This window comes from Entelurus aequoreus, linkage group LG10 (genome assembly GCF_033978785.1).
Source record: "Entelurus aequoreus isolate RoL-2023_Sb linkage group LG10, RoL_Eaeq_v1.1, whole genome shotgun sequence".
NCBI classification, from domain to species: Eukaryota; Metazoa; Chordata; class Actinopteri; order Syngnathiformes; family Syngnathidae; genus Entelurus; species Entelurus aequoreus.
In genome coordinates, this window is record NC_084740.1 from 79,098,713 (window position 1) to 79,114,192 (window position 15,480).

Here is a 15,480-nt window from a genome sequence, read left to right on the forward strand (position 1 = left end):
TTTACACATCATCTTCAAGGAGATGCGGATGAAGAGACAGGGCTGAGCTCCGGGACGGACAAGCTTCACAGTGTCTTGGCTGAATGAGCAGGTATCGGACACCTCGGTCTCCTGGACACTGGCCGAGAGTTAGCGGGTGGCCGAGAGTGGAGTCGGCTCTCTTGGTTGCTTTGTTGGGTCTGCTCCGGTCTCTGGCCATGCTCCCCCCACCCCAGTAGAAGATGGTGTGGAACACCGCAGAGGCCACCACAGTGTATGTTTTTTTGTTGTTGTCTTTGTTTTACTTTTGTAGCTATAATCTTTTTCGATTACGCATGCACCTCCTGGTACCCCAACACCTCCAAAACCCTCAAATCTAAACTCCAAACATCTCAGAACAAGCTAGTCAGGTTACTTCTAGACCTCCACCCCAGATCCCACCTCACTCCTACCAACTTCTCTAAAGTGGGCTGGTTCAAGTTGGAGGACAGAGTTAAACAACTTGCACTGAGCCTAGTCTATAAAATCCGCTACACCTCCCTGATACCGAAGTACATGTCAAACTACTTCCTTAACGTAAATGACCGCCATAACCACAACACCAGGGGGAGCTCCACTAACCACGTTAAACCCAGACTCCGAACTAACAAAGGTCTTAACTCATTCTCTTTCTATGCCACATCAATGTGGAATGCGCTCCCAACAGGTATAAAAGAAAGGGCATCTCTATCCTCCTTCAAAACCGCAATAAAAGTTCACCTCCAGGCAGCTACAACCCTAAACTAACACCCTCCCCGGATTGCTAATAATCAAATGTAAACAATCAAATGCAGATACTTTTTCTTATGCCTTCTGATCGCTCCCTCTCTCTCTCTCTCTCTCTCTCTCTATGTCCACTACTTGATGTCCATATCCTCCCCCCCCCCCCTCCACACCCCTGATTGTAAATAATGTAAATAATTCAATGTGATTATCTTGTGTGATGACTGTATTATGATGATAGTATATGCAATCATAGTATATATCTGTATCATGAATCAATTTAAGTGGACCCCGACTTAAACAAGTTGAAAAACTTATTCGGGTGTTACCATTTAGTGGTCAATTGTACGGAATATGTACTTCACTGTGCAACCTACTAATAAAAGTCTCAATCAATCAATCAATCAGCTGTATGTAGGAATGGCTGGTTACATCAGCTCTGCTCTTTTAATGTCTTTAATGTCCTTTGTGTTCTTTCATGTTTGATGTTTCCCTCTTACACACATGCTTATGTGTGCTATGGCTATGAGGTATTTTTTTCCCCCTTGGCCACAGTCTGGACTCCCTCTCCAGAGCTGAATACCGTATTTTTCGGAGTATAAGTCGCACCGGAGTATAAGTCGCACCTTTCGAAAATGCATAATAAAGAAGGGGAAAAGCATATAAAAGTCACACTGGAGTATAAGTCGCATTTTGTGGGGAAATTTATTTGATAAAACCCAACACCAAGAATAGACATTTGAATAGTGAACAACAGGCTGAATAAGTATACGTTATATGAGGCATAAATAACCAACTGAGAAGGTGCCTGGTATGTTAACGTAACATATTATGGTAAGAGTCATTCAAATAACTATAACATATAGAACATGCTATACGTTTACCAAACAATCTGTCACTCCTAATCACTAAATCCCATGAAATCTTATACGTCTAGTCTCTTACGTCAATGAGATCAATAATATTATTTGATATTTGACGCTAATGTGTTAATCATTTCACACATAAATCGCTCCTGAGTATAAGTCGCACCCCTGGGTAAACTATGAAAAAAAATGCAACTTATAGTCCGAAAAATACGGTATTTGTTTTTCTCATGACACCCCCCCCTCCTCCCCCCCACCCCCCCTCCCCAGCAGGCTTTACCTGTTTCTCAACTTTTTTGTAAGGGGCGCCGGAAGTTGGCAGACCCGTCAGCGATCCTGTTCTGTCTCCCTGTAATGTTTGTCTGATCTCAAATGGGATTTTTTTTATTTTTTTATTTTTTTTATTCCAAACAACATAAAAAAAAGACACAAGATACACTTACCATTAGTGCATCAACCCAATAAAACCCTCCCTCCCCCATTCACACTCATTTACACAAAAGGGGCTGTCTCTTTCTGTTATTAAAAAAAAAAAAAATCTTCTGGTTCCTACAATATAGAATAATACAGTCTGCAAGGGATACAGTCTTTAGAGCACACATGATTGTGTGTGGTGCTGGTCCATTAACATTTTCATTAATTACTATCTTTTATGTAATTGTTTTTATATTGCTTTACTTTCAAACAAAACAAACAAAGGACCTTAACTTCACCAGACCGGGTTGTCAATGAAATCAGATTGTTCAAAAGGGTTCTTAAAACCAGGTCCAGTTCAAATAACGTCCAGATCGGGCTCAGCAACACACACCTTCACCCATGTACACCAAAAACCAGGGAACACAACAGGTTGCATACAATCCACATACAAAAATACATTTTCAAATTAAGCACCAGATCACATCCAAGTCGAACTCAGCAACACCCAAGTCGAACTCAGTAACACACACCTTCATTTATGTACACTTAAAATAGGGAATGCAACAACAGATTGCATATCATATATAAACAAAATTACATTTTCAAAATAAGCCTTTGAGGACTTCCCATCTTTTTTTATGTTTTTTGGCATCATTATCGTTTTCAACCATATCATTTTCTAAAGTTAAAAAATACTGAATAAATGTTTTAAAGAAAGAAATACTAAGTGAATATCTGTTTTTGGCCTTAAAAATAAACCTTTTACCGAGTACTATAATTAAATTGACTAAATCATGACTGTCAATGAACTCTCCTAAAATAACGGAAACCACATCAAGCTTCATAAACAAACCAATCTTTAAACACACTTTTTCAACTTCCACCCAAAACGAAGACACAATATGACAATACCAAAACAAATGTAGGGTGGATTCAGGCTCCTGACAACAAAATCGGCAATCATCTGACTCTGTCATATTCCATATTTTTAACATTTTTCCCGTGGGTAGGATGTTATAAATAATTTTAATTTGAAAATAACGATTTTGCACATCGATAGTGGTTTTGTAGTTTCATTTGAATATTGCATCCCACGGCAACGGGCAGTCAAAAAAGTCCTCCCATTTTCCATATGTGTTGTATGGGGCAGCCTTCAAAGATTTCTTTATTAAATAAAACTTATATATTTTTCCATTTATTTTAGTTCCTTTTTGCCAACTAGAATTTCTTATTAAGGGCTTACAAACTAATAATTTAGTAGTTCCATAATTAATCAAATGGGATTGTGCGGAAATATTAATTTCCCCTCGGGGATTAATAAAGTATTTCTAAATCTGATTCTGTTTCCCGGATGCTCTCTTCTGTATAAACGGCGCCAACATGGAGGGGAAAAGGAAGGGGAAAAAGCGGCGTTTACAGGCAGTGTAAAGGCTACCATGGTAAAACTAAAGTGAGACCGGATGAAGTATTTCACAAGATCTCGACTCCTCCTCGCACAATACAACGAGAAACATTTATAGGACGCTAAAGAACATGATGCTTTTCAGACTTTAAATAAATCTTCCGCTAATCTATGGAGGAGAGTGACAAGTGGAGGCCAAGGTTCCTTTGCAGGCACTTAGCTGAGTGGAAAAAAAACAGAAGAAGAGCGGATCTTTACATTATTTATATGTGCTAATGGCGTATGTGAATGAGCCGGCGTCCAATCAGATAAAATAGACACACAGCAGTAATCAAGGACGTTTGCTCTCCTTGCGCGGGTCAATCGGAGTCTCTTTAGTAGCGTTCGAAACTCCGCCGCTACATTATGTCCTTTTAATGGAGTCGATGGGACGAGGAGAAGGTAAAAATTGCCACAGCTGATCGGCCCTGACACATCCCGCTGCCTTTCAAGATATTATTGTTTATCTAGCGCACGTGATGGATCGTCGTCGTCGTCGTCACCCCCCCCCCCCCCCGCCCCCCGCAAAAAGAGTCCATTAGTCTCGTTTAAGTTTAGCAACGACAGTTTGGGAGGGGGGGGGTTTGATGCGTGAACATGTGCCTCTCATTTCCGACGGCGAGCTCCACACGCATCCTCCAACATCCCATTGTAAAGTTTACCAGCGCAGAACAAGACTCCAATAAAGTGCAGTTTGTACAGTAGGCCATCAAAGTTCCAGAGCCAGGAGAGTACAGTAACAACAAAGCAACAATATGGTTTCTCTTTCATCATGCGCTCGCTAATGGGAACAACATGGCCGCTAATGGAGGAACTTGCGACTTTAAAAAAACAAAACATTTCGGTGGTGAGACCGCGTCTTGTTGTGGTGCGTTTTTTAAATTCTTTATTATATGAGGTTGTAAATGTGCGAAAGCTAATTAAAACAACTTATTGATCTTTGGCGGTGAATTCTATGGGGAAGAAATACAAAACGCAAAACCACCAAAAGAAGTCGAGGAGTGAAGTAGATAGTTTTTTTCTACTTTTATAAACCATATGGACACACACAGTGCTTTAAATGCATACTTAAAATAATGAACAAAATACATATAAATTAATTGATCAAAACAATTATATACATTTTAAAGAATAACAGAAGAATACTAAAATATAATCTTAGATTTGATTCGATTACCGTATTTTCCGGACTATAAGCCGCTACTTTTTCCCCTCGTTCTGGTCCCTGCGGCTTATACAAGGGTGCGGCTTATTTACGGCCTGTTCTTCCCCGACACCGACGAAGAGGATTTCGGTGGTTTTAGTACGCAGGAGGAAGACGATGACACAATGATTAAAGACTGACTTTTCATATACCGGTAGGCTGGTTATTTTGATAACGTACAGGCGAGTACTTTGTATTACTTTGCACCGTTGTATTATTTGTACTCTGCACGAATGCTGTTCGCCATGTCAAAGATGTGAAAGTTTGATTGAATGATTGAAAGATTTATTGTTAATAAATGGGACGCTTTGCGTTCCCAAACAGTCATCTCTGTCCCGACAATCCCCTCCGTGGTAGCAGGAACCCCTATATACTACGGTAATTACACATCAAAACCCTGCGGCTTATAGTCGGGTGCGGCTTATATATGGAGCAATCTGTATTTTCCCCTAGATTTAGCTGGTGCGGCTTATAGTCAGGTGCGGCTTATAGTCCGGAAATTACGGTAGTTTATTTCAAAGGGGACAATGCAATTTCATAAAACACATGACTACACATGGTTAAAAAAGCCAGAATTAGCCAGAAGGCTAGTTGTCATCTGTAGTCCCCTGGCCATGATGTAAAAAAGGCAGTAAAATTACAATTTAAAAGAAAAGAAAGAGAGAGAAAAAGAAAAAAAACACACAATACATATACAATTTGATAAAAAATTAAATACATCACATTTATTTTAGCATAATCTTGTGGTTTAAGGCTTAAAAAAAAAGAATAGTTATATATTACATTGTAATGTAAATGTACAGGATATATTGATGAATAAAAGTAATATGAACAATTAAAATTAGCTTTTGTCAAATTATAAATCAAACAATACAAAAAATGCAGTTATCAAATCTTCCACTCTTCTGAAAATACTTTCTGTATTTACAAACTACACAGAATACATTTCAATTTTTATTTTTACCTAATTCACTCAATATTGAATAAAAGTAATTTATACACCATTGAAATAAATCCTGAATAAAAAGGAGCAGAAATAAGTATACATTTGTAATACTGCCCCCTATTTACACAAATGCAACATTAGCTATTCAACCAAAAGACTATTAAGGCCATATTTTTAAAAAATGAATATAACATTAAATTAAAATAAAATAAAGTATATTGTAAATAATAATAGTAATCATAACACGTTTGTTGCTTTATTTTGCAAGTGAAAATTAATTAAAAGAAAAAACTAATGTAAATTAATAAATACATAAATTAGTTAATCGTTAAAAATGTTTGATGGGCATGAAGGGGTTAAACCTTTACAATAATAATAATACATCTTATTTACCGGGTTGTTTTAAAAAACTCAGACGCTTTATAGAGTAAAAAAAACGAATGAATGAAATAGCAAATATAAGTAAAAAACTAACAAATAAAAACCCAGAACAGATTCAGTTCAAAAGCACACACAGAAGGCAGAATTAAATGACTATAATATGATGTATCGTGAAATGTGAACCTTTTAAAAAGTCACAAGTTTAAAGCAATGTGGAACAGGTGTGATTTTAAGTTACCGCACCTTGCGGGCTATAGAGAGCGCACCGCTATTTAAGCCGCACCCACCAAATTTTAGAAGAAATATATATTTTGATTGAGTTTGAGTTTATTTCGAACATGCATGTATACAACATGATACATCACAATTTCCAGTTTCTCTTTTCAACATGTTCGAAAAGGAGTAGGAAGAAGCAGAGCTTATTTAATCCTACCCCTTTTCTTTTACATAACAGTTCCTAAAACTTTTGTTCACTTCCTGTTCTCAATTTATTCACAATACACTCCATAAATAATCACAATAAAAATAAATAAATAATACTCGGTGAAGTAAGTTACATTACATATGGTGAGATGAGTAAGATTATTTAGAAAAAATTTACGGATTTTAGCATATGTTAACCGCACCAGACCATAAGTCGCACATATAAACCAGTACGAAAGATTTTGTAAATATTTATTTACATACCTTAATTGTTTCCAAACGGTGCATGTACCGCGGCAGTAAAACGGCTGATCAAACAAAACAGAAGTTATGGTCATGGACCCACTAGCTGCGGAAGCTAGCTCTAGAATCAGCTAAACAGACTCAATAACTCCACGGTGGCGTTTTGGTGAATTTATAAAACTGAAATAATACAAAAAGAATGCCATTTTAAGTTAATGGTACTAACACAAACACTTGTAAATACGTTAGCATATTTGCTAATGTTAACGACACTAGCCTGATTACATTACGATAGCAAGTACAAATGTGCATAAAAACCCTACTACAGACATCACAGATGGGACGATTTAGTAGGTATGGATTGTTTTAGTTATATTGCAAAACTTACAACCGTTGCTTGGAGTGATAAAAGAAGAATCTTTTTAAGAAGAAACGTTACAGACGAATAGTAGACGAAACTGGATATACTTCTGGTTCAAGACACGAAACAGAGTACATTTTCAACCTGCAGCACCTGCAGTGAGCGAACTCGTCCAAAAGATGGCGCCGTAGCACAAACTACCCACCTTTTCAGTGTCTCTGTCAGTGTTGTATGAAAACTATTTGTTGAATACAAAACAATTATGGCCATTAGCAAAGCTAACTTTTAACTTTAAACATAACAACGGCTTAAAAATAACAACAACAACAACAACACAAATAAACAATATGATGTCTTTTTTCACATTAAGGTAGTTTTAAAAAGATTGACTCATTTACAGTGGAAAAATAATGAATAATAACACATTTTACAGCAGTTTGAGGGGGTTTTTTCCATTCTTTTTTCCAAAAAATCTAATAGAGTGTCCGCCCTGAGATTGGTAGTTCGTGAGTTCAAACCCCGGCCGAGTCATACCAAAGACTATAAAAAAAATGGGAGCCATTATCTCCCTGCTTGGCACTCAGCATCAATAGTTGGACTTGGGGGTTAAATCACCAAAAATGATTCCCGGGCGCGGCCACCACTGCTGCTCATAGTGGTCACCCTTGATCACCTCCCAGGGGGTGATCAAGGGTGATGGGTCAAATGCAGAGAATAATTTCGCCACACCAAGTGTGTGTGTGACAATCATGGGTACTTTAACTTTAAATCTATAAATTGGTCGCAGGGTTCAAAGCGTAGGAAAAAAGTTGTGGCTTACCGTCCGGAAAATACTGTAGTCTTTAATCAGCAGTCAGCAGTGTCACAGATTTATGGAAAGCCAATGGACCTGAAATTCTCCCCTGTGGAACGCCACTTGTTGCAGGTCCCAGGTAGCCAAGACAAGCAGTCAGATAATAGTGTCCTGTTAAACAGGAGGAAAAAGCACACAGAATGTTTCAGTTGTTCACAGGCTGATCGCTCTCATCAGAATTTATTAACAGAAATTACAAATTCACAATTCACTTCATTTCCCATATCTTTTGTCACTTTGTATTATCATGTCAATGTCTTTTACTTTATCTTCACCTCTATTTTCATCAAAACACTCAATAAACTATCTTTAAACCGTTACTGTATCACTGGAGTTATAATTACCGTAACAATACTGTATGCCTTTCCCATATATTTTCACACATCCACATCACTCCTAAACATACAATATAGTGCCCAATTAGACCTTATTTCACTGTCTTGTCTTTCTCAGGAATATTCACCTTTAACTTAATGCACTTTTTAGCAACATTCATTTAAGCACTTTACTTTTCTTCATATTCTTTGTCTTATAATAGCAGCTTTAAGTTACTGTACTTGAAATGTTCATTGACCATTTCTGAGAGCTTAACTTATATAACCATGTCTAAACTAGGGCTGGGCGATATATCGATATTAGGGCTGCAACTAACGATTCATTTGATAATCGATTAATCTGTCGATTATTACTTTGATTAATCTAATAATAATCGGATAAAAGAGACAAACTACATTTATATCCTTTCCAGTATTTTATTGAAAAAAAACAGCATACTGGTACCATACTTATTTTGATTATTGTTTCTCAGCTGTTTGTACATGTTGCAGTTTATAAATAAAGGTTTATTTAAAAAAATAATAATAAAAAATTACCTCTGCGCATGCGCATAGCAGAGATCCAACGAATCGATGACTACATTAATCGCCAACTATTTTTATAATCGATTTTTATCGATTTAATCGATTAGTTGTTGCAGCCCTAATCGATATACTGAATATATCGCGGGTTTGTCTCTGTGCGATATAGAAAATGACTATATGGTGATATTGGAGTATACGTTCTCACACAGTTACTTTTAGCTGCAGGCATTACACTACAGTCTCTTCTCACTCTTTCTTGTCTCTCCTTCTCACAGAGACATAAACAAGCGCACCTTCTTACATACGTCACATACGTATACGCCCTCTTGGAGCAGAGAAGTAGCGGCATGGGTAACGTTAGCTGTGGTGCGAGTGGTAATACGAGAGAAAGAAGGTGCGACTCTGGTAACAAATGAAGGAAGAATTAATTCCCAAGAAAAACAGCAGGGGGTCCATCGTCTGGCGGTGGTTTGGCTTCAAGCGGGAAGATGTCGAACAGACAACCGTCATTTGCCAAGTGTGGGGCAAAAGCGTTGCTACAAAAAGTAGCATTACTGCTAACATGTAGCATCATTTGAAAAGTCACCCGCTAGAGAATGAAGAGTGCTTACTCCGCATGTCAACATCTCCGTTCGGTGCCACACCCACAAAATGCAGAGGCAACCATTTGGAATATTTGAGATTATATAATAATTGGAGTCTTAAAAAGGTCAATAACTCATAACAACATTGATTTTAATTCATTATTTTTTTGAGCAATGACACTTAAAAAAAAAGTCCCAATAAAATTATTGGGGATCCAAAAGGGTACTGACTGCTCAGTAAAGTTTAAAAAAATACATCCAACATTAGTTTTAACTTTTACCACAACAGTCTCAAGATCAACTTCAGATCTATCCGTTAATTATAAGTTTGATTGTTGTTTATGTTTTTTGTTTGTTCGTTTTAGGCCCTTCTTTAAAAAACATAGTTTTTTAAATGGCAACCAAAAAATATGCAACATTTCCCCCCCAAAATATCTCAAAGTGGAATATTTAATGTGAAGTAAACGGAGCCTTGAATATGTCAATAATTCATAATGACATTGATTTTGATTCTTTTTTTTTTTTTTAAAGAAAGAAACTGCCTGCATGGCAGCTTTGTGTTATTAGAGTAAATAATGCATAATTTTCTTGTTACATTTCACCTGTTTGCTCTTTTATACCACTTTTTATGTTTTTTATTTTTTTTTCATCTGATTTTTAGAATGTGCAGTGGGGCCGTTAAAAAAATTACCTGCGGGCCGCAAATGGCCCCCGGGCCGCACTTTGGACACCCCTGGCCTAAACATATCGAGAAATTTAAAAAAGGCCATATCGCCCAGCCCTAGTCTAAACACAACAAAATAGCATGTAAAACCTCTTTCAGAACACACACATTATACAAAAATACATGATCAAATCAATAAGAAAACGGGAGCTCTAATTTGGGAGTTTATTAGGATCAGAAGTTCCTACATAAACATTGTGCACTCACGTCGCCATTTTGTATTGCCTGACTACTGTGCTCTGAGCTGGATTAAAAAACACTAACTACACCCTGCAAACACTTTAGAGTTAGGCTCCACCATCAGAACGTGTACTTAAAGTTATAAAGATCACATGGATATCTTTCAGTGAGTTGATTCACCAAAACTAACCTGTTAAAAAGAGGGAAAAAGCACACAGAAGGTTCCAGTTGTCCACAGGCTGGTCGCTCTCATCAGGATGACAGGAAGCTTCCGGTCTGCAGGTATTAGCATTCAATTAGAAAGAAACGCTCTACTGCCCCCTACTGGCCAAGGTGAATACTGATAAATGTGGAATGAGGGCTCCAAAAACGAATTCAAACCACAAAATAAAATAAATAAATCAACACAAAAATGGGACACACAGTCAGCAGTGTCACACATTTATAGAAAGTCAAAGGACCTGAAATTCTCCCCTGTGGAACGCCACTCACAATAGAGTCTGAGTGATTATTTTCTGGAGATGGATGTCGGCGCCCTTTTGTGGGAAATAATTTAATTAAATGTGATCTTTTTTTAACTGTGAGACTTCTTGAAGAATTCTTCCATACTTTTCGTGTTTAAGGCCGACATGCATACTTGCAAGCCCGCATTTATAAACATCAGAGGTGGGTAGTAACGCGCTACATTTACTCCGCTACAGCTACTTGAGTAACTTTTGGGATAAATTGTACTTCTAAGAGTAGTTTTAATGCAACATACTTTTACTTTTACTTGAGTATATTTATAGAGAAGAAACGCTACTTTTACTCCGCTCCATTTATCTACATTCAGCTCGCTACTCACTACTGATTTTTATCCATCTGTTAATGCACGCTTTGTTTGTTTTGGTCTGTCAGACAGACCTTCAAAGTAGGATCTATCGCATGCCTCCGTTTCACCAATCAAATGCAGTCACTGGTGACGTTTGACTCCGTTTCACCAATCAAATACAGTCACTGGTGACGTTTGACTCCGTTTCACCGATCAAATGCAGTCACTGGTGACGTTTGACTCCGTTTCACCGATCAAATGCAGTCACTGGTGACGTTTGACTCCGTTTCACCGATCAAATGCAGTCACCGGTGACGTTTGACTCCGTTTCACCAATCAAATGCAGTCACTGGTGACGTTTGACTCCGTTTCACCAATCAAATGCAGTCACTGGTGACGTTTGACTCCGTTTCACCAATCAAATGCAGTCACTGGTGACGTTTGACTCCGTTTCACCAATCAAATGCAGTCACTGGTGACGTTTGACTCCGTTTCACCAATCAAATGCAGTCACTGGTGACGTTTGACTCCGTTTCACCAATCAAACAGAGCCAGGCGGTCACATGACCGCTGAAACATAAAGTTTTGCCGCTGAAACAACAACAACAGGCTTAAGCTTACATGAACTCAACGTCAAATTTGAGGAAGCACATAACGGTAAGTAACGGTAGTAGATATTTTGGCTGTCATCGTAGGCTGATGTTCGCTTCCCTGCTATAAATCACTGTCAAATGTACATCGTGTGGGGACATTTATTAACGCACTGCAGCCTCATAGACACACACACACACACACACACACACACACACACACACACACACACACACACACACACACACACACACACACGCATGCATAGAAACACCAATCAGTGTGTTCCCAGGTGCAGCCCACACCTATCAGTTTACGGTTTGCGTAAAGGCTAACTTGTTATTTTCCTTTGTAATATCTGCCTACTGAGTCTATGGTGCTGTTAAGTTATTGTGGCTCAATTTGCCTTCATTTTTTTTATGTTAATGTATTATTATTTAATATATATTATTGTTTTAGTTGCTTAAGAGATATTCCTGACTCTGAATTTGCTCATTGCTATTTTTATGTTTTTGTGCATTATTTGTTGCCGCCATCATTAAACGAACAGGTTACTCATCAGTTACTCAGTACTTGAGTAGTTTTTTCACACTATACTTTTTACTTTTACTCAAGTAAATATTTGGGTGACTACTCCTTACTTTTACTTGAGTAATAAATCTCTAAAGTAACAGTACTCTTACTTGAGTACAATTTCTGGCTACTCTACCCACTTCTGCTTTTCGTGCTCAAGGCCAACATGAATACTCGCAAGCCCGCAAGCACAAAAGAACCATTTTTAATGATGATACACTTAAGAAATCCCGCATTTGGCAAACAGAACGCTTCGTCTGTGATCAACACAGCAAAACTCTATTAAGCCGCCTTCAAATATGCACACAGAAGGGGGGGGGGAAGAGAAACGATATGATTTGACAATGATTACAAATCCACTTCCCCAGCTGGCTGCCTGGAGCGTCTCCATTTGTCATCGACTATTGTCGCCAATTATATGATTAGCTTTGAACACTCCGCCACTTCGAGAGCTCTCGTGCGCTGATTCGCAAACAAAGTCATTACAACGTGTATTCACACATATCAAATAACAAAACAGATGGCCAAGCGCTCGCTGGCTGATTTTTTTTGTATTTTTTATTTTTTTCTCTTTCCACTCGATTGGTAGCGAAAGCAAAAGAAGTATTCTGTCCGTCTTAATGCTGACTGCTTTTTTTTCTTTTCGCTCTTGGAGGAAGAGCATCTGGCTGTCGTGTTGTTAGATCATGAAAGACAATCTTGTTTCCATTAATTTTCTCGACAACAAAGGGACTTGTTGTGGGAGATTTAGAATTACAGCGGGTAAAGCTTCCGGATAATTCATCACAGGGACTTGACAGGAGACTTAATTGTTTTAAAAGGCCAGTCGCTGGCTGCTGGATGGCGTTGTTTTGTCTTCTTCTTCTTTCATGGCAAACAGGTGGGCCAGTGGGTGACCTTCCGCAGTCTCATAGGGCCTCTGAACTCCCCCTAAGTAGCGTGTTTTATCATGTACAGTGGTGGTCAAAAGTTTGCATACACTTGTAAAGAACATCATGTCATGGCTGTTTTGAGTTCCTAATCATTTCTACAACTCTTGTTTTTTTGTGATGTAGTGATTGGAGCACATACTTGTTGGTCTTTTATGAATTTATTATGGGTCTACTGAAAATGTGAGCAAATGTGCTGGGTCGTGTAGGGCTTACTGTACGAAGACAGGTAGCTAGGTTCTGGCACTGGAACGCAGGATGTGGAGATCTCATCAGTGGCAGGTGTGTTAGGGGCGGCATGGCGTAGTGGGTAGAGCGCCCGTGTCAGAAACCTGAGGGTTGCAGGTTCGCTCCCCGCCTCTTACCATGCCGTTGTGTCCTTGGGCAGGACACTTCACCCTTGCCCCCGGTGCCGCTCACACCGATGAATGAATGTTGAATGAATGATAGGTGGTGGTCGGAGGGGCCGTAGGCGCAAATTGGCAGCCACGCTTCCGTCAGTCTACCCCAGGGCAGCCGTGGCTACGAAAGTAGCTTACCACCACCAGGTGTGAATGAATGATGGGTTTTTAACATGTAAAGCGACTTTGGGTACTTAGAAAAGCGCTATATAAATCCCAGGTATTATTATTATTATTATTATTCCTCTCCCCAGCAGGAGAATGCCCATGGGCGTGTCCAGAGGCGCGCTCAGAGGAGCTCACAGCAGGCTTTGTGGCGGCAGGAGCTGGAGTCGTAACAGATAATGCACAAAAAGAGGGCGAAAACAAAAGCTATAAAGTAGACTAAAAATGTACCATAGTAGCAATATAAATGTAATATTGACATATTATACATACAGTATATAATATATACAATATATAACAATCAGGCACGTGCACACATAGGGCCCTATGGGTGCTTGAGCCCCTGCCCTTTTTTGCCTCGTCTTAAAAAGTGCCCTCTGCCTGTGTGTGTGTGTTTTTTTTGTTTTTTCTTTAAACAACATTAATAAATTCCTGTCAGGGATGTAAAAAAAAAAACAACAAAAAAAACAGCGGTACAAAAACTCCACGTTTTCTTGTAATACCGGGTTGCTTGAGCCTGCCGCTTCCGCCAGAGAGAGAGAGAGAGTGAGTAAGTGAGAGGAGAGAGAGCCAACTGCGCCCCGTAGACGTGACAGCGGAGCAACTTGAACCTGTGAGTTATGGTCTAGTCGCCGTCCACTTATTCAGCATCTAATATGGGTAATATTGCAGAAAAACGCTGTATTATTCAATTATTCAATGTGTCAGCTTCTGTTTTTGCCGGACGTCGGAGCACGGCGCATCAAGTCCGCACAGAGCAGAGCGGATCGTGCGGGACAGGAAGTAGTGTAGAAATTACAAAATAAAACACCGGGTTAATTTTCCAAATAAAATGCACTGTGTTTACGGCGGATCACATTTTTCTCACAGTAGAGTTTTAGATATAAAGTTTATTGTGACTTTGCTATTACTGTGTGGGTTAACAAAATAATAACAATAATAATGATAATAATAACAATAATAAGAAGAAGAATAATGATAATGATAATAATATTATTAATAATAATAATAATTTCAGCATTCTGGGGATATAAGATGTAGGTTATCTGTTAGGAATATTACCATCTGTATTTAAACTTGATTCATGTTGATTATGCCTGCAGCACAATGCCAAAAAAAGAAAGGATACAGCCCTCTACTGGCCCCTGGTCCATATTTTTGGCCCTGTATTGCGTTTCAGTTGTTTAGTCTGAGCATTAAGTGGGAAAGTCCATAAGTTATAACTTGATGGTGTTTTCATCAAGTTAAGGGAAGAAGGACAGATTTTCACATTGAAGTTTTTTCCATTTGGGTATTTATTTTTGTATTTTTTTTCAAAGTTCATGTTGCACTGTCCAATGTTCAATATTAAAGTGCTTATCTTTAACAATAAATAGCCTAATAATAAACCAGTGTTTTGTTGCTTTTTCATGTCTTCCAAGCCTATGATAATGTGAATTAACTCATTATGACCATAATTTGTTGACACAAAAGAAATGGCAATCACTTTTACCTACAAAGGACACACAGCTAACTAGTTAGCTTCCTATTAGCAAATTTAATTTTACATTAATTTCCATATTGTGTAAAGGACCCCAAAAAAAATTCCTGCCCTTTTCTGACTTTGAGCCCCTGCCCCTCTATAATCATGTGCACGTCCCTGATAACAATTACCTTGTACAATATTAAAGTATATGTAACAGCCAGAGGTGGGACCAAGTCATTGTTTTGCAAGTCATAAGTAAGTCTCAAGTCTTTGCCCTCAAGTCCCGAGTCAAGACAGGCAAGTGTCGAGTCAAATCCAAAG

General features: G+C 38.5%; 1 long non-coding RNA gene across 1 annotated transcript in view; it reads right to left on the reverse strand.

Annotated features, from left to right (window-relative positions):
• The window catches only part of LOC133659081 (uncharacterized), a 14,151-nt gene extending 6,114 nt beyond the window's left edge, over window positions 1-8,037 (reverse strand). The window contains exon 1 of the long non-coding RNA XR_009827597.1: window positions 7,844-8,037. This is a non-coding gene — a long non-coding RNA (uncharacterized LOC133659081). The remainder of the gene's footprint in view (window positions 1-7,843) is intronic.
• Between the last annotated feature and the right edge of the window lie 7,443 nt (window positions 8,038-15,480).